General features: G+C 50.0%; 1 long non-coding RNA gene across 1 annotated transcript; it reads left to right on the top strand.

Annotated features, from left to right (window-relative positions):
* Nucleotides 1-1881: 1881 nt before the first annotated feature.
* LOC129651549 (uncharacterized) lies at nucleotides 1882-17608 on the top strand. Its single transcript, XR_008714191.1, has 3 exons — nucleotides 1882-2123; nucleotides 4022-4147; nucleotides 17454-17608. It is a non-coding gene; the product is annotated as an uncharacterized LOC129651549 (long non-coding RNA).
* Nucleotides 17609-20145: the final 2537 nt, after the last annotated feature.

Genomic DNA, 20145 nt, shown 5'->3' with positions numbered 1-20145 from the left:
CAGCTGAATATTCTTGGTTTCTCCCTCTCCCTCAGCATCCCTTCCCTAAATCCAACCTCTTGTCTCCCTAAAATATCTCACGGATATTTCTGGAATTTCTACCCAGACAGTTCTACCCTAGACCATTGTAGGTAAATCAAAAGCTTAGCACTAGATGAGTGGTCTTCGGACTGTGTGGGGAAGCCCAGATGAGGAGGCCTTTGCTCCTGCTCTTGGGATGAGAGAGAGCTCAGCAGGTAAGTCTCCAGTCTCCTAACAGATATCCTTCTTCCATCAGATAGTCTGCTCTTGTTAATTTTATCAGTTGGGCTTCTACATAAGATATCATTTGAATGGAAGACCTTGCAGCTTGTGGAAGTTAAGGAAACTACCTAACCTATGGCAAGGCCAAATGGGGGCATTTCAGATAGACCGGGGTATATGTGGAATTCCCAGGTGGAGCAGTGTAAAGAATCCACCTACCAGTGCAGGAGACCCGGGTTTGGTCCGTGGGTTGGGAACATCCCCTGGAAAAGGAAATGGCAACCCACTCTAATATTCTTGCCTGGAGAATCCCATAGACAGAGGAGCCTAGTGGGCTACAGTCTATGGGGTCATAAAGAGTTGGACACAGCTGAGTACACACAATAGCAATCTTTTAATGTCCCTTCAGTCATATGCTTATAGCCTCAAAGAGTGAGCCTCCTTGAATATAAACAGGGAGCCCACAGAAGCATCTCTTTTCTTGTAACTTTTGGGAGTCTCCTGGGACCTCAGGCATCTGAGGCTACTTTGGGCAGAAAAGTTCAAGCTGTCAGCTGAGTCTCTGGGCCAGGAAGGCTGCTTATCGCAGAAATCAGGCAGGGTGAGTGGGGAGGATGGGCAGGGACTACCTGGCAATAAGAGGACTTGGCCCAGACTCCACTCCAACCCCCAGCTGCCTCAGCCGTGGCCTCACAGAGAGCTCGTCAGAAAGGGACATGGAAAGATGCCGGAATCATCCTATTTGTCCAGAACCCAACCTGAGCCATTTCCAGGCACTCGCAGGCATGAGTCCCTTTTTCCAGGTACAGACTGGGTGTGTTCAGGGTAGAGTGAGTGATGTGGGGAGCAACACAGCCTCTTCCTGGAAGGGCCACCCAGCGCCCCGCCTTGTGGTCTCTAGCCTATGTGGCACCCTCCTGGCCATGTCTGTGGTACACGTGGGCCAACCTCACCCTCGTTTCCTGGGTCCTGAAGGGCACAGACTAGGGGACCAGACACGTCTGGATTCTTTCCCCAACTTGGCCACTCTGCAGACTCTGAGACCTTCGTTAGGCAAGTGAATGGCTTTGAACCTCAGTTTTTTACCCTGTAAAATGGGGAGAAGTCATTTAAATGATCTGCACTTTAGTTTTCTCATACATAAAAGTACAAATAAAAGCAAAACCAATATCCTTGATTGTAAGGATCAAATGAGATCATGTATGAGAAGAAAGCACTAAGGCGAACCTGACTCCGTGAGCTCAGTTTATCAGGATGAGGATCTGGTTGCTGGCTGAGTCTCCTGGGGCTGCTGGCCCCAGGCATGTCACTAACTTCTCCTGCCCCCACCCCGCCCCCAGCACTCTCCTGTGCGGAGTCGTCTGTCCCTCCTCCTCCCATTTCTCACCCCTGATGCCCCATCTGTCCCCACCAGTGGCTGGGTCTGGGATGTCCCCCTCAGGCGTTCCTGCCCAGAGGAGAGCCTATAAACACACCTGGGACTAGTTACCATTACGCGTTTCAGCTGTTAGTGGGCACACAGGCCTATTATTGGCAAATCACACTTTGTTAACAGAAGCCAAAAATGAAGCGTTTTAATGTGAACGTTTCGACTTTTGAAGCATTGACTGTTTCTTAAGCACTGTGCAGGTTAAGCAGAATACGTCTGCCGCCGGATGGGCCCACATCTGTTCCAGTGCCTTTGGTTTCATGCCGACCTCCCCGGGGCTGTGATGTCTGCCTCCCCTCACCGTGTACCTGGAGGAGGAGGGACGCCAGTAAGGAAGGAAGGTGGCTGGGGAGAGAGGGGAAGCGGAAGGCCTGTGCAGCCGGGTGGCGAGTTCTCCCACTCAGAACGTTGATCAGCCAACCCGCGTGATATATTGAGTTCGTTTCCACAGGTAATTGTTTAAATGTTATAGCAGCTTTAACGTGTCGTCTGTTAAAGCGTACTTGTTAGGCAGCCATTGCAGACTTGTAATGTGGGTAATATTTAGATGATTTACTAGGTGAAGTGCAGCTTCTAATTCAATCAGAGTTGCCTTTGATTCAATAGGTGATGCATCTAATCCGACTGGGAGCCCATCGAATCCAGAGGTGACATGTTTGATTCACGGGCTGATGTACCTGATTTAGAAGTGATAGATCTAGTCCATGCTGAAGGATTTCAATTCCCCTACACCGGATGTTTGCTTCAGTGTGTGATGTATCAGTTTTAATAATAAGACACGCTTTGGGGATGATGAGGGTACCAGCTCCTCCACATCTGGCACGTCTGTGGCTATAGCCCACTTCCTACAGAGCTGGTCTCAGCTTCGTGGATCAGAGGGACAACACTGGGGCAAAACCTAGTTTCCCAAGTGCGACCTGAGCCTCCCCATGCTGTGTCACCGCCACCCTTCTGAGATCCATACCTGGTCTTTTGTCTGTTTAATTGTCCAGGGGTCCACGGGCACGGCCATCATGCTTAGGACCTGGTTCCTTGCATGTGAGGGGACACCCTAGGCAATTAGGAGATGCTCACCTGTGTAGACTCTGCTCTTGGCGGCCGGAGGTTCCTGGAGCCTCACCTGACACTTCGTGGGGTCCCAGTGCAGTTTTCCTAGGCTGGGCACAGAGCTTTCAAAGAACATTTGAGGGACTGGATTTTCACATCCCAGCTGGGGAGAGAGGGAAACCACCTTTCTTCCCCTCCCCCATCCCTCCTCCCTCCCCCAGTGACTGGCAACCTCATCCTCCCAAGAATCAAGATGTCCTGTTCCTAGTCTCCCCTCTGCCCAGGATGCCCCTCCCCTTCTCCTCCTCGTGTCAGCAAGCTGTGCACCCTGTCCGGAGTCACCGGCTCCTGTCACCCTCCCTGACATGCCACCCCGGCCCTGGACCTCAGCTCAGCCCCAGAAGAGCACCCTCCATGGTTGTCCTAGTCTCTGGCCGCATCTCTGTGATAACACTTGTCCCATAATGTTGTCCTGTGGCAGAGAGGTCTCCTCTTCACCCTGCTGTCCCCAGCACCTGCTCAGCACCTGCCCGAGCGCTGGCAGACTGACACGCAACCTCAGAGGGGGAGGTAAAGTTTTAATTAATAATGTTAATAGTGAGAGTTCATATATATGGAGCTCCACGTATATTCTAATTGTTATAAGTGTAAAGTCCTGATACTCCATTGGTATCGTCTCTTTATCTCTCTTAATCCTCACAGCGCACCATAAGTGGTAAGAACCATCATTACCTCCACATGTACAGATGGGGACACTGAGGCTCGGCAAGGTTAAATGATCTCCTCAGGGTTCACCTTAGCCAAAACAGAGTTGACATTAGATTTCTCAGACCCCAGAGCCAAGCTCTTAACTGTTGCATCATGATCTGGCCCCCAGGAACAGAGAGACTGCTCTGTCCTCAGCCAGGATACGGAGGCTGGAGTTCCTGGGGATGCAGAGATACCCGCACACTGCTCTGTCCTCATCCAAGACAGGGAGGCTGGAGTCCCTGGAGATGCAGAGATGCCCTCAGGGAGACAAAACCATGACAGAAGGCAGAACAACCTAATTAGCAAACTGAAGCACAGTGGGAGGGGCAGAAGAGGCAGGAGTAATTAGGGAGGCTTCCTGGAGGAGGTGTTTGATCTCACTCTGGAGGAAGAGAAGAAGAAAAGTGGGGCTGCCGGCTATGCTGATGCCTATCTCAGCTGCTCTTCACCCAGCTCTCATGTCCTCAGGCCACCTCTAAGCACAGGGGAGGCAACAAGGCTGAGTGTGTGGCAACTAGTCTTTCTGGTAACAACTAGTCTTTCCCCTACCAGGAGCTCTGTGTGGCCGTGAGCTGGGCCGACAGTAGGAGCAAGCAGCGATCCTACCTCTGCCCACAATGCACGAGTCGTCTCACCAGATTCCAGGAGGGAGAGACGATGCTCTGAGCCCACGCTCAGGTGAGTCCTGGATTCTCCGCAGCCACAGGAATCATCCAGGTCCCACTTCTCTCACTCCTGCTCCTCCAGGGCTGACCCCACAGTTTCCTGCTCACTCGTTTCCATCACAGCCTCGTGCCCCAAGAGCCCTGGCCTCGCTTCAGCCTGCAGTCCGTTGTAAGATGCCATCATCCACAGAGTGGGGTTTTTGGAAGACAGAATCACAGAGTTTAACCTGCCGCCTCCCAGGCCTCTGTCGTGTTGGGTCTGAGGAGAAGGCAGGAGGTATCTGAGGCAGGGCTCTGCTTCCAGGTGACCTGTCCCACTTCCTGTCACAGGCCCCACAGTCTGTCCCCCTGAAGCTGGCGTTGCATCTGCGTTGATGCAAGCTCTTTGCGGGAGTTTGACCGTGACTGCATTAGGCCAGGTGTGCAGGTGCCTAGGGCAGGGCTCTGGCATCATGATCGCGGGGCCCGCCCCGCCCAGCTCTCCACGGATCCAGTGCCACAGCTCCCTGAGCCCTCCGCCTCCATACTCTTCATCCCAGCTCCCAAGAGAGCAAATCTGACTGGTTCAGAGCAGCCTAGAGGTTGATCCCTGGGCAGCAGGGTTACAGCAAGCACAGCAGGCAGTAGTTGGGGGAAAGTGTGCAAACCAGAGCAGCCAAGGAGGAGAGGATGGACAGCTCTGTCTGGGAAACGATGCTTTCCTGGCTACCAGCTGTAGGCCAGAAACCCACATTCTCCATCCCGTCTGGCTCCTCAGCCCTGAATTCTACCCCCATTTTACAGAGAGAAAACTGAGGCTTGGAGAAGTTAGTGGGCTTAGCCAGGGTCATCTATCACAAGTGTTGAAAAATGAGGGAGGGAAGTTACACATGCCAGCCCAGGGCTGCCTACCCTGTCTTTCTCTGTCTCTGTGCATCTCTGTGACTCTGTTTCTCTGTATGTCTGTCTCTGTGTGTCTCTCTGTCTCTGTGAGTCTCTCTGTCTCTGTGTGTTTCTCTGTCTCTGTGCATCTCTCTGTGTCTCTCTGTGTATGTCTGTGTCTCTCTATCTCTGTCTCTGTGTCTCCCTGCCTCTGTGCGTCTCTCTGTATCTCTCTGTCTCTGTGTATCTCTGTGTGTCTCTCTGTGTCTCTCTGTCTCTCTGTCTCTGTGTGTCTCTGTCTCTGTGTGTCTCTGTGTCTCTGTGTGTTCCTCTATCTCTGTGCATCTCTCTGTGTCTCTCTGTGCCTCTCTGTCTCTGTGTGTCTCTCACGGTGGGCTGTCAGGCCCTGTGACAGGCTGGTGTGGGAGATTTTGGACCAAGTACATCTCCATGTCCTCGGGGCTCACCACCCAGGCAGAGGCCTGCTCTAGCCCAAGGTTGGTGACGGGCCAGACAGGCTGATTCCTGGGAGGCTCGGTGCAGAACAGCTGCTGGTTCCATTTCTGCTGCTTCCGGAGGCTGCCGTGGCCCTGACTGCACACACTTTCCCAGGCTGCGCCCGAGAGTGGGGGGTCCTCACATGCAAACAAAGGAACAGCTCAGCCCTGCAAATGGCTTTGAAAATGGGGCCACAGGGATTCCACTTGGCTGACACACTCCGCCCTGGCCCGGGCTTCCTCCCCCAGGGGTGTCCCCCAGCCCCTGCCGGCCAGCTGCGTCTCCCACCGCCACCCACTCCAAAGCCCTGACCACACGGACGTGGTGGCTCAGTCCAGAATTCCCTGCACACCCCTTCCCACGCAGGGAGGGGCGGGCAGCAGGGGTTGCGGGTACTGACTCACTGCCAGAATCCAACACCGGTCACAGAGCCTCACGGGGCATCCACACCCACCCCGGGCTCAGCCCTGCCTAGCCGAGCAGGGTGTTCACACGCGACTTGCCTGTCGTTCTTGTCTTGGATGAGACCTCCAGTCTGAGACAGAGGATGTTAATCCCCCCACACGCTGTTGAAGGGTGTCAGAGCATTTATGCAGAACTTGCTAAGGGGTGACCACAGAAGACACAGGCACCTGTTAGCCCAGCAGTCTGCCTGTGGGGTGTCCCTGGGGACATATGGACACATTCACAAGAGTACAGAAGCACTGACAGTTTTGAAGACGTCACTTGGCAGCCCCTCTGTTTTAGGTATTCTCTCCTAAAGCCGGTGTGTCTGAGCATACACTGGTGGTTTCCAGTTTTCCCACAAAACAAAAAAAGGCCTTGCCCATCCTGAATCGGGCTGTGGTACATCTCCTCAGTGTGTAAAGTGCTCAGCACCAAACAGTACTGCAGACTCCAGCTATCATCCAGGACAGGCGTGGTCCACACGAATGACAAGTCCCTGCAAACTCTGCGCCTGGCCGCCTGCCACCCATCTATCTTGCGCTAAGAATGCAAATGTCTCCAGTACATATTAATGTATACCTTTGAACTGAAAAATGAAATCCAAAGCTTTCCTTTTTTACAAAAAGTTATGATCTAGCTATTTGCTTTTTGCCAAATTACATTATAAGGTGGCTATTTTTCATAAATTAAATAACCCAGATCTGCAACTTCAAGGTTTTGATGAACAATATTTTAAGTGTATATATCATATTCAATACACCAGACATTTTATCCTTTATAACTATGTAAACTTGTGATGTAACATTTTGGACGTCAATCTCAAATGCTTAATAGTGAAAGCATTTTAAAATGCTTAAAAATATTTGAAAGGCGACATGGTTTTCCAAAATTCTTTTAGAAGGTAGTCAGACAAGAAATGTTGAAGGCCATTGCCTGAGTCCACCCCTCACACTTCACTGAGGCACAGAAGAGGACTGGTCAGTAGCGAATAATGGGGACAGTTTCCTCAGAGCAAGAGTTGTCTTGAGAGCCTGCATGTGGCCCTGGATCCTCGGGAGAGAGTGACCTCAGGCCTCTGGACAGATGCTTACTGCGCAACAGGAATCTGAGTCATGGTGACCAAACTAACTGGAACCTCTCAGGAAGGGAGCCCTCGAGGGAGCCTGACATGAACCCAGGAGCTGGAGACACTGTGTTGATGCCTGGAGCGCATCTGCAGAGGCCCGAAGGTGAGCGGCTGGATGAGGGCGGAGAAGGCAACAGTGGGGAAAACCGGGCTTCCATCCAAACAGGAGAAGGACGAGGCCGCAGGCCATCTTTTGAGGGCCAGGTATGCCTATGAAGGCAGCAAGTATGATTTTGTCTTGGAGAGCCCTCCAACCAAGCAGGCTTCCTGCCAGGGCCCAGGCAACCCCGGGAGAAAGAGGCTAGAGGTGGCCCCTGGAATGCAGAGCTTAAGAGCGGGTCATAAGCTGTCAGCTAGCGACTGCATCTCTCCAGCCATGTAAAGGCACAGCAGGGACCCCAGGAAGACCCACAAATGCCCATCACAAGAAAATGAGCCAATGTTTGCACAGGGGCCAGATTGTAACAGTCCAGGCAAGAAGGATCTTCCCGTTCTCTGTCACACCTCTTCCTCTGCTCCAGCCCCAAGGAGCCAGAGGCTGCACGGTTGATAGAAAAGGAGATGAAAGTGAAAACAGTGAAGCTGGCCACAGTGTTCCCCTGAGTCCGGGTGGAGCTGGGAACAGGGAGAGGCTTTAAAGTGGGTGGGAGAGAGAAGCTCTGGGATTAGACTGGACTGGACTTCTTAATACACTATTTGAAATTGTGTGATAATAAGATAAAGTGATGAAATCTACCAAAGTTGGGATATGACCCAGGCTAGTGGAAAGACAGGCCATGGTAAAACCATACATACTCATGTTTCATCTTTCACTAACTTCCCATAGAGTCAGACTCCACAAGGCAGGGAGGGGTGGTCAAAGCCTGGTGCTCATGGTTAGGCTTCAGAGAAAGCAAACCTCCACAGGTGATGTCAGGCAGAGAGAAGAACGAGGCGAGGGGTCCATGCTAGAGGAAGGTGATGGTGCAGGTGCGGCAGGGCGAGAAGGGTCACGGAGCGGCTTTGATTGCACAGCGTGTGGCAGAGGGGGGAGCCGGCGGGGAGCAGCGGGCAGGGTGGGAACTGCTCCAACAGCATCTCCACCCTCAAGCGTCCCCTCAGTTTAGTAACCATGAGTCACAGGGGGCCATCTGTGACATGTGCCGAGAGTGTGGTGCAACGTGTTAGAAGAATCTGGAAGAGAGGCTTCACGTGAGCTGACGGAACCTCTGAGTTGGACTTTGAGAGATGGGAGGCTGAAGATGCTGAACGAGTTTATGGAAGAGAAGGGCAGACTTGCTGAGTCCTGGGTGATGCCCACACAGCCCTGCTAATCCTGTGGTCTCCCAAAGCCCAGACAGTGCTGCCTAACAGCACAGATCCATCTGCCACCCTCCGGAGCCCCAGCCTCTGAGTTGTCACCGTACTCACCTGGGCTTAGGCACCCAGGTGAGTTGGGGCCGCAGGTGGAGCTTTCAGACGTGCCTGGCAACCTGCCCTGCTAGGTCCATTCAGTCTCCATTCTTCTTAGCTCCAGAGCCAGTGCACCCACAGATGCAAACGTGTACATGTCCACATGCACACATGCATGGTGACATGTGTACACACACTGCAGATGGTACTTGTCTCAGGGAGCAAGCTCTTTGAGAAGAAGCAGAGTCAAGCACAGGCAAATACCTTTTGCCTCCTAGTTCCTAACTCACCAGACATAGCCATTTTAATTAAGGCAGCCAACGATGAGGAAGAAAATAGCCCGGACTCATCCCACCCACCAGGGAAGGCTTGGGTACAAACAACTGCCGAGTCTTGCCTTGACCGTCTCCCTCCATCACATGAGTCCTGTTAACTTCTCATCCCTTCAGCATTCTCTCTGCCTGCAGAGGAGGCCATGGCTATCTCAGGAGCATCTGGAGTCCCCAGGTCTCAGTGGCCTGGAGGTCCTCAGTTCTGCATGCTCATGCAGGCCCCCCAGAGTCCGGACTTGGACGTCTGGTTCCCCCATCTGTCCAACCTGTGGAGGGAATGCTACTCTCTCCATGAGAGCACCAAGAATCTCCTGTGTCAGTTCTAGGAAGGAGAAGCCCTGTGGGGAAGGACGGTTGACCAAGTAGCATGCACTTTCCCTGAGTTAGACCTTCTCTTGGGCTCACTCCCATTTCTACCAGCATATAACCCCATGGGAGTATTGTTCCCCTGATTGCTCTGAACAAGAACACTTGGTTGTCTGGAAGGACCTTGGTGCTCATTCCCAGTTACCTGGACAATTAACTTGCTGGCACCTAGGGCCCCAAATTTCCTGGAGGGGAGAGCCTGGGCCAAGGTCAGTTGCCCAGAGTCATGGGTCTCAAGGGCTCCAGGTGCTGGGAGCTGGTGTCCTTGGACACCTCTGGTAAGTGCTGGACCCCTGGGCCAGCCTGCATTGTGCTAAAGTGGTCTGATTGCTGCCCCCAAAAACATGGTTTTTCTCTTGCTTGTCCTGTAAGAAGAGACCTTCAGAAAGGACAGAATCCCTATGTGGGAGTGAAAAAGTTTGCCAGCGCAGAAAACTTCCCAAACCCATGGGCCCAATGGGAGAATGGGGGCCTTCGGTCCGGGACTCCTTATAATTTTCCATTCTCTGTAAAACCTGTCCCTTAGCCCGTGCACTAGGACATCTGCCTCCACCCTGGTGCGTGATAAGCAGTGCCCACCAACAAGCCAGCTAACTGTGCCATAACAAGGAACTGTTGACCAAGAAGCTTAAACAGTTCAGGAGTCTAAGATCAGGGTGCCCATAGGGTTGGGGTGGTGGCCGCGGCAGGTTGGGGCAGAGCAAGGAGATTTCCAATACTGTTCTTTGGTCTTGTGTTGGGAACAGAAGTCTCGGGTTTATCTTTGTTTCCGTCTCTACCCAGGCATTGCTGGGAGTGGTTACATAATGTTGTCACTTAACAATTGTGTGATATGTGCTTGTTTCCTGTATACCAGCATCCCCAGTGCAGTCTGTGCATCTAAGATCCAGAAGGATGAAGTATTAGGACTCAAAGGAACACCAGGGAAAGACTAGAAAGTGTTTGCTGCCCTTAAGGCTCTGCTTGCCTAGAGGAGAGTCACATAGCCTTTAAACAACACCATCACAATGTATTAAGTCCCCTGATCAAGTGATGCTTTGGGGGTCCCAGCAAGGGCCCAAGGAAATGGCAACCCACACCAGTATTCTTGCCCGGAAAATTCCATGGACAGAGGAGCCTGGTGGGCTTCAGTCCATGGGGCTGCAGAGAGTCAGACATGACTGAAGTGACTGAGCAGGGATGGGAGCGAAAAGGATTTCCCACTTTTTGGATGATTAAAGTGAGGCCTGGAGAGTCAAGGTGATGACAAGTTTTTTTGTTTATTTTCTTGTTTGTTGGTTGGATGCCAAGCCCAGGAGAGGCCCGAGCACTGCAGGGCCCCGTCTCTCTTTCCAGAGTCGGGTCTGTACATGGGGTTGCCTCCCACCCTTTGGTAGCCCTGACATGCAGCATCCCCAGAGAAGATGCTGGCAGGCCTGCCCTCGCACTGGCTGAGTACCTGGAGCCGTACCAGGCAGCCGATGCCCACCCTGTACTGGGGCCACCTGGACAGTATGGTGGCCTTCTGGGGGTGGGGGGGTGGGGTGTGCAGGGGCAGGGAGTCCACCTGGTCTGGTCTCCCGGCCACAGGAAGTGACAGCTCCTGGGCTCATGTCAGCAGCTGTTGCTTGGTCTGCATGGCTGGGATAAACAGGCTGATGTCCTCAAGGCGACCTCCCTGACTCAGAGAGTTTGGGAACTGAGGTATTCGTTCCCTGGGGGGCAGGGAGGAGGCAAGGACAGGACTTGAGCTGCTGACTCACCCTCTCTTGCTATCTCTCTGTTCCCATTCTTGAGGAGTCAGGAGAGAACTGGGCAATGAAAGTGCTCTCTGCGAAGGACAGGTTCCAGGACAGGCTCTCATGCCGCCCCTCGCCTCTTCCAGATGGCAGCCGCTTGGAGCGCTGTCTCGCCTTGTGAGGAAGCCTTCCTTACAAGGCCTCTGGGTGGTCAGGCGAGCAAGGGAGAGGAGAGATGATCCCACAGGGTGCCAGGCGGAGGCACAGCTAGGTAGAGTCACCACAAATATTTTGGGGGTGACATATGAATTGTAAATAAATGAGGTGGGGATAATAGCAGAAACAGCCTAGAACTTTAGTGAACAGAGGAGCCTGAAGGGGCATTAGACAGTGCACAGTCTCAGCCCATGGCCAGGGCCGGCTTCTTGGGCAGGTGACCTCTGCAACCATATAGGGCCCCACCCTCAGAAAGGCCCCACTCTTGGTTTAATGCTCTGCTGCTACCATTTGAAATTCACAATAATTTTCTAACAAAAGACCCACATTTTCATTGCACACCAGGCTCTGCAAATTATATAGCCAGTCCTGTCCACAGCATTCCAGGTGAAACAGAGAGTCCAAGAGGGGTCATGGCTGCTCAGGGTCACACACTTTGTTTGTTATAAAGTAGTAGTGAAAGTGTTAGTCACTCAATCATGTCCAACTCTTTGTGACTCCATGGATTGTAGGCTCCTCTGTCCCTGGAATTCTCCAGGCAAGAATACTGGAGTGGGTTGCCATTTCCTTCTCCAGGGGATTTCCCCGATCCAGGGATCGAACCCGTGTCTCCTGCATCTCAGGCAGATTCTTTACCATCTGAGCTATTGGGGTTTGTTATAAAACCGGAATGGATCCCCCAGTCCTGTGTTCTATCACACACTGAATCTCACTCTGCCGTTCATCTCTGTTTGGGGCAAGAATGTCAGACTCTTGACTCCTCAGCACCGAGGCTCTGTGCTCTGTCGCTCTGCCCACAGAGATGGCCTTGGCCAGCGCTGTGTGGGCCATGGCATCACGGGTGGGGCTGGGTGGTTGTTAGTTGTTGGCAGCCCCAGCTAAGGGGGACTGGAGTTCAGGCAGTGATGTTGGAATCTCAGCTCAACTCTTCCTTTCAACCTCTCTCTGACCATTTCGGATAATAGTACCTATTTTTAGCAATAACACAACGGTTAAAGATAATGTATGTCCGGAACCCAAGATGTCAGCTCCTATGTGTTTTGGAGAAGGAAATGACAATCTACTCCAGTATCCTTGCCTGGGAAATCCCATGGACAGAAGAGCCTGGCGGGCTACAGTCCAATGAGGTTGCAAAGAGTCAGACATGACCGAGCAGCTAACCTACCACCACTACCGCTAGCTTTGCGGTAGTTCCCACTGGTAGGAATCAGCGCTCCTTCTCCATCCTTCCTTCACCTGCAGACTGGCACAGCTTCTCAGACGTCCGCCTCTCTGAGTGGCAGGTGGGTTAAGAGAACTAATTTTGGAGCAGAGAGAGATTTAAGCTGCAGTTCCACCATTTCCTAGCTGGATAAGCTTGGGTCAGTTCCTTTATCTTGCTGAGCCTCAGTTTTCTCATATAGGAAGCGGGAATAATGATGGGATTCAGTGTATGGAGTTATTAGGAGGATTGAGTCTGTGCAAAGCAAGGATTTAGCACAGCGCCTGGCGTAGATCAAGTGCTCGATGAAGAACATTGTTGCTGTTTTCTGTAGCTCCGCTGGGCCTGGCTTAAGGGGAAACCCCTGCCTTAGTTCTTGAAGCTGTCTTCTTGAACCCTCCCAGTCACACCATAATCTAGGGACCAGCAAGATTGGCCTAGCCTTGAAAATCACCAGAAATGCAGAATCTCAGGCCCCACCCAGGCCTACTGCAACAGAATCTGCAGTGTAACAAGATTCCCAGGTGACTCATGCATTCACTTTTGAGAAGCAGTGTGACTTCCAGTGCATGCAGCTGGCCTCTCTTGCCCTGCCTAAGGGGAGATGAGTCACTGCCTAGACCCAGACAGAATTCTTCTTAAAAAGGCAGAGCGCAAGCCTGCCATGGTGAATTTGACTCAAATCTCGGGCCCTTCCTGAAGGCTTGCAATGTGGCTGGGAGACTAGGTGAGTAAGGCAGCGATGTGAAGGGTGTATTGAAGCATAAATGAGGGATACTACCGCAGTGCTCCAAACAGGAAGTGAGGGGCCTGAATTAGGACAGGGCCAAAAGTGTGGGGCAGAAGGGGCTGAGCTGTAGAAATTTGTCCATCTAAAATTCAGCAGACTTAGCACCCAGGTTACGGGTAAAATAGGATAAGGAAGGATCAGGGACAACTCTGAGGTTCTAGATGGAGATAATGGGATGATAATACATTGATAGAGACAAGGTTGGCCAGAAGGAGGAGAAGAGGGTGATGATTAAGAGAAAGAAGGTATGCTTTCCATCCAGGACACTGTAATTCTTTTTTTTTTTTCTTAATTGAAATATAGTTGCTTGACAATGTTGAGTTAGTTCCTGCTGTACTTGAATCAGCTATATGTACACATATATCCCCTCCCTAGGGAGCCTCCCTCTCCCCAGTCCTATCCCACTATGTCATCGTAGAACTCCAAGCTGAGCTCCTTGTGCTCTACAGCAGCTTCTCACTAGCCAGCTGTTTCACACAGAGTAGTTTATATGTTAGGGGCTTCCCTGGTGGCTCAGCTGGTAAAGAATCTGCCTGCAATGTGGGAGACCTGGGTTTGATCCCTGGGTTGGGAAGATCCCCTGGAGGAGGGCATGGCAACCGACTCCAGTATTCTTGCCTGGAGAATTCCATGGACAGAGGAGCCTGGCGGGCTGTAGTCCATGGGGTCGCAGAGTCAAACACAAGTGAGTGACTGAGCGCAGCACAGTCTTTATGTCAATCCTAGTCTCCCAACTTGTCCTACCCGCCCCTTCCTGCTCTGTGCTGGACACTGTGATTCTGATGGACAGGTGGCAAATTAGTTAAAGGTTTTCCATGAGAAGAGTGGGCTTCCCATGGCAATCAATTCCCATCTCCTTGCAGCACTCATTGTTCTGTGGAGTGTTTCAGGGCAATGAAGTGAAAAGGCTGTGGGTTCAAGTCCTGACTCTCCCACTTAGGAGCCGTGCACCTTGTACAAAAGTTAACAAACCTCTCTGCACCTCAGCTTTTACATGTACAAAATTACCTATCTCAGACCCTGGCAGAGAGGATTAAATGAATTAATATTTGTGATGTGCCTTAAACCATGCCTGGACCATAGCAAACACTCAGATATTATCCATTATTATAATGGCCTATTTATTTGAAATTGTGAGGTCCTTGGGGACAGGGACCTCAAATAAAATCATCTTTGTGTTGCATAACACTAAACACAAAGCAGGTATACAATATGGTCCATGACATATGTTGTTCATTAAAGGTGGCCCAGTGGGCCGGTATGGTATCTGTACACAGATGAGTACAGATGTTGTATCCCTTTACAAATGTTCATCCCTTCCCCACTCACTTTTTTCTAATCACAACTTAATGACTTGTAGGTAATGAGAATCCGTGCTCATTCACAGCCTAAGCTTGGCTGTGGGTTACTCTGATAGCTGAGCTGGCTCTTGGGTAAATCCACTCTCCCCAGAGGATGATACTGCCCCTTGAGCAGGGGCAGCCTGTCCTCTGAAGATTCTCTCGTTCATTTGACAAAGATTATCTGTGTGCCAATCAATAATAATGATATTCACTGCCATTTCTTGAGGTCAGACACCAAGCTGAGTTTGAGTAAGACCAAGGCTCTGCACCTTGCTCTAGAACTCACAGTCTTGTCAGGGAGAGAGACAGGAAGACAGGAGATTGTAAGAGAGGGTGAGATATGTGACATGGGAGGTAACACTTGCTGCCAAGTGTCGGGCAGACTCAGAGGAGAAAGAGCACCCCAATGTGCTCACTTGAGATGTGTCTTCTTCCAAAAGAGGACCAAAATGGCAGCCCTGAATGCATGCCAGTCCCACCCCAGTGCTGCATACATTTTCTCTTTCTCTGTCACACTGGGCTTGGTGACACTGGTCAGGGCTAAAGACTGGGAGCAAAAGGAAGGCAGAGGTCAGGTGCCAGGCACACGTGCATGGAGGAATTCAAGGCTGGCACAAATCTTAGAGTGTCTCAGGTCCTCTTTACTAGAAGCAGAGCATGAGATCTGGGGAGAGTACAGCTGAATTATTGAGGGGGTGCTCCTCCGGGAAAACTAAGGAGGGAGAAGTCACAGAAAATCAAGGAAGGAGAAAGAACAGGGCAAGAATGTGGTCTCAGCTGAAGTCTAGTCTTTTCCCAGATCCTCGGGGTCGGGGCTGAAGAAGCCTTGCCCAGGCAAGGCACTCCCTTGGTCACTCAGCCAAGAAGGCAGGAGGCTCTGAGTTGTCAACGGCCAGCAGTTGCAGCATCTAGGTGGGCACACTGACCCAGAGAAGGGGGCCTGGGTGTGGCCTCAACTTTGCCAGCACAGGCAGGTTCATGTCCAAGGTACCAGCATTCCACAAGGTCCACTTACCCTCAGGATCACTTTGGTCTATGTGTGACCTCTTAGAGCATGCACTTTGTGAACTGGGGTGTTCTGCCAGGCTCCTGGAAGAATCTCAGGCCACACTTGCTGTAAAGCTTGCTGGTGACCAACTCTTCCAAGTCTTTTCCACAAATGCTGCTGCTGAGCACATCTACCTCATCCTGCTTGTGCATCCAGAATATTCTAAGAACCAAGACTTTGAGTGTTCGGGACAAGTTGGTTTGCCCCACACGATTGGATATGGACACCCTGAAAGTTAGAACTCAGAAGAGCACTGGAATGAAAGTCGATACCACTGGCTTGCTGTGTGACCTTGGGCATGTCCCTCCAGCATCCCAGCTCTCTCAACTTTGGTTTCCTCACCTGAAAAATGAGGAACTAGACTAGAAAGTTTCCAAAGTGAGATATCCCAGAGAAAGCAAACAGACAAATCTATACAACAGATATTAAATTTACATCTGCAGTTCACACACATCTGTAAACTGGTGTGTGTAGTTCTGTGTGTAGAGAAAAAGGAGAGTATTTGCAAGCCAGAGTGCTGGGACCTTTTATTCATATGTATTTAGAACCTTTGCTGTTTGTACTTGGCCAGCTTTGGATGGCAAAACAGTCTATTCTCTGTGGAAATTCTGACTTATTTTTCCAGCTGGTCTGCCAATTGCCAAGAAATGTCATCTGAATATCATTATTTAATCGAAGATTAGCCCACGCCTGTGATATAGGCTGTAACTATTATCTTCTTTGATTCTTTACATAAGCACACATTTTCTTCCAGGATTCATAGAGGTAAATACTACCCCATCTTTGACCAAATGGCCAGGAGCATGATGAAGTAACCCATTGGGACTGTGACCCTCTGTATCTGTGTGTGTATGTGTGTGTGTGTGAGTGTTCATTGTATATATGTGTGTGAGTGGGAGGAAGTATAAGTGAGTATGAGTGAGAAAAATACCTTTGGATTCATTTCTTACAGAAAGAAAGAGGACCTTCCTTGATTGTTGATCATATCACCATAGCCTTCTTGCAGCTGATTTCCAGTATTTGTTTTCAGATCAGAACATGTGAGAAATAAAACCCAGCCAAGCCTGCTGGGAGGTAAAGGGATGGACCAGACTCTATTTGCAACCCAGTCATATTGCAGATCTCTTGGGTAAAGCAAAGGAGGAAAGGGCAGGGAGGGCATGAGTTCAAGCTGTAAATGTTGGCTTGGGTGTTGGAAAACTCTAGACTGAATGACCTTAGGAGGCTCCCACTTAGCCCTGGAATGTCTCCAGCCTTCTTAAGCTCCATGTGACATCTAAGCTAATCTAGTGCCTTCAGGGTTTCTAGGACAATTTTCTCATTGGCCTTGGTCTAGCCAGTTGAGGTGATAGCATTTCATTTCAGTTTGTTTTTTTTTTTTTAATCAGGTTACTCCCAGTAAACCTGGGCCCCCACCTGCCCTCGGAATAGAGCTCATTATAAAGTCAGGACTGGCTCCCCAGTTCATGAAATCCCTTTAGATTCTTGCCTTTTTTCCAGCCTCTTGGCTTCTGCCTGGTCTTAGGGCCACGCTATGGCCAAACATCTAACACCACCATTCCCAAATTATTAGCTAAATGATTATCTGCCAGAAAAAGAGAGTCCAGGGACAAGACCTTGGACCTACTCGGCTGCGTGACTGTTCCCATACACCATAGTGGGGGCAGAAGAGGTCACTGGCTTCATCTGTAAGAGCTGTAGGGACAGCAAACCTGGACCTAACAATCAGAAATTCTCAGAACTTATTCTCCTCTCTGCTTCATTTCCTTAAACTTTTTCTATTTCCAAAGGCAGTTCATGGACGTGTGTTTGTGGGTGCATGATGCTCAGTTATGTCTCACTGTTTGTGACCACATGGACTGTAGCCCACCAGGCTCCTCTGTCCATGGAATTTTCCCGGCAAGAATGCTATTTCCTACTCCAGGGGATCTTCCCCACCCAGGGATCAAACTCTCATCTCTTGCATCTCTTACATTGGCAGGCAGACTCTTTACCACTGGTGCCACCTGGAAGGTGCAGTTCACGGATGTGTCAACTCAGAGAGGATCATAAACATCAGGATGATCACGTGTATTCCTCCAACACTTTGCCACAGGCCTGGTCTGTTGTAGGCCCACAAATACATTTTTTGAAATAATGAATGGGTGAGTGCATGAGTGCATGGAGTGGGTGGATAGATGGAGATTTCAGAATAGATTGTCAAGATAATCTTCTTTGGTAGAGTTGGGAAAAGTCCTTCATCTGCATTTGTTACACTGTTACAGACATAAATGTTTTCTACCCTACTGAGTGATCCAACCTTCAAATCAAATTGGAAAGCTCCTTTTAGGTTCCTCTGGGTGCATAAATGAGAGTTGGAGGAGGAACAGAGGCAAATGGGGAAGGAGTGACCAAGGTGAAGGCCAGACCTCAGTTCCCATTTGAGCTATATGTACATTTCAGGTCTTTTCCCATACTACTCCACACATCTCTCCCCCTGGTGCTCCCACAGGTAATGATGGGGGAAGATGACTCGATGGAGAAGATAACCAGAAGCCCAACCAGATTTTTTCTTTTTTTTTTGTCCAGTTGCTCAGTATAGAGTGACTCGTAAGAACTCCAGACAAGGATGACGATGGAAAAGGAGTCTAGCAGTTGTGGGGAGGGTTGGGGGAAAGAAAGGGGGACCCTGGAGGCTGGGAGAGAATGGGAAACATGTTTTGTAAGATTTCCAAGATTTTTGGGGGCTGTTGTTAAGGACTTTTTCGTAAGACCTGTTATCCTGCTGGGGTTTGCATCACTATTTGATCTAAGCCCCAACAGGACAACTACATCTGCTACTAAGCTGTGTTGTAAATGTCTTTAATTTTTATATTTCATCTGAAGGGAGTTGTTAAAGTGAGTTTACAGGGTGATGGCTCTTTGAATAAAGGCCATCAATACTGGAGCAGGGCTCTGTGTGACACTTAATTTTCGCTCTAATAAGCCCTCCTAAAACATTACAAGATTTAGAAGAGGTGTGTCTCCACCCCCACACCCTTTCTTCCTTTCTCCTTTAACTTTCCTCTTCACATTTTGCCTCTGCTCTCAATCTCTTGTGCTCTCCTCTCCTGCTTTCCTTGAAGGACACATTTGAAGAGAATATTTCTGCCCAGATGACACCACTTCTCTTTTCACTGCCAGCCAGATGTGCTCTTGACTTCTGAACAGGAGAAATGTTTCTTTGAAGTTTTTCAAAGACGTTGCTTTTATTTAGAATGTTCTTCCCTTTTCTTTCTCTCCCTCATGTTTAACTGCTTGGGAAGCCCCGGGAAGGGTTTTCACAGGGGCCTCTTTCTTTTCTTGGGGGCATAAAAGGACTGGGATCAGAAGCACTTTATTCCCAGAGAGCCTTCTATCTTCAGCCCCTATGATTCCAAGTGTTTGCTGGTGGAGCCGCTGTCCCCAAAAGCAAAAAGAAGATGGCATCGCATTTATCCTGGAAGCACGTTTCTGAGATGAACAGAATAGTTCTGTTGGGGGTGCATTTTTCTGAACATCTATCTTCCATAAGGTTGGACAAAAGAGTCTTTTTCTTTCTGGCTATGGTGCAGTGGCCCAGAAGATAAAGAATCTGCCCGCAATGTGGGAAACCTGGGTTCGATCTCTGGATTAGGAAGATCCCCTGGAGAACGGCATGGCAACCCACTCTGGTATTCTTGCCTGGAGAATCCCCATGGACAGAGTTGCTGGGCAGGCTGCAGTCCATGGGGCTGCAAAGAGTCAGACACGACTGAGGGACTAAGCGCATGTGGTGCAGTCGTGGAGGCTCAGATACTCTTGTTCCGTCACTAAGGCACGCCAGGCCTCACTGTTCCTCACCATCTCCAGGAGTTTGCCCAAGTTCATGCCCAAATGCTCGTGGCTTGGCCTGAAATTTTGTTAAAACAAAGATCAGTGATGGGAATTCAGGGGACACTTCAGAAAAGGATAGATTGGCACCCAAAAAATAGATCAGAAGCCCCTCTGAAAACAAGAAGAGAGCTTTTTTCTGTCTTTATCTCCCTCAAAGCAGCACAGTTCAGCATGCTATTGGGCTGACCAGTGTTTTAAAAGGGAATTGGGAAGAGTTAGTGCTTCAGGAGATGTAGTGATAGGAAACTGCAAGATCCATTGGAGAATGGGCCCATCTTTAATATGACATATTAGTGCAGAGGATTTGGAATATGAATTCCTAGTTAAAGTTCCAGCTGTGTGCACACTACCTGTGTCTCTACCCCCATTGAATGTAACTTCCAAAAAGGTGACATACTCTGGGGCCTAAAAAAATGCCTGGGACTCAGTAAGCACATGGTAAATCTTTGTTGCCTTTGTGAATGTGTCTGTCTCGCAGTAGCCATGATTCTTTGGGAGGGAAGGGCATTCTAGACTTAGAATTTTTTGCCTTAGAGTTTCTCAGAGGAAATAGTTACAGTAAGCGCCCTACATATGAACCTTCAAGCTATGAACTTTCAAAGATGCGAACGTGCATTCACATATCCAACCATGTAAGTTAGTTCACAATGTCTGGTGTACATTGTCATGTGTGTGCACCCTCCACAAGTGTTTGTGCTTTTGTGGACTTTGCTGCACAGTACTATATAGAGTACAATGGTACAGATCTTTATTTCAAGCTAGGTCTTCAAGAGGAGGATTTCTTTGAGCTACTTGCTGTG

The sequence above is a fragment of the Bubalus kerabau genome, chromosome 4 (assembly GCF_029407905.1).
Source record: "Bubalus kerabau isolate K-KA32 ecotype Philippines breed swamp buffalo chromosome 4, PCC_UOA_SB_1v2, whole genome shotgun sequence".
Lineage (NCBI taxonomy): Eukaryota > Metazoa > Chordata > Mammalia > Artiodactyla > Bovidae > Bubalus > Bubalus kerabau.
The sequence above is the reverse complement of the archived record's forward strand: the minus strand, read 5'-3'. Positions and strand labels throughout refer to the sequence as shown.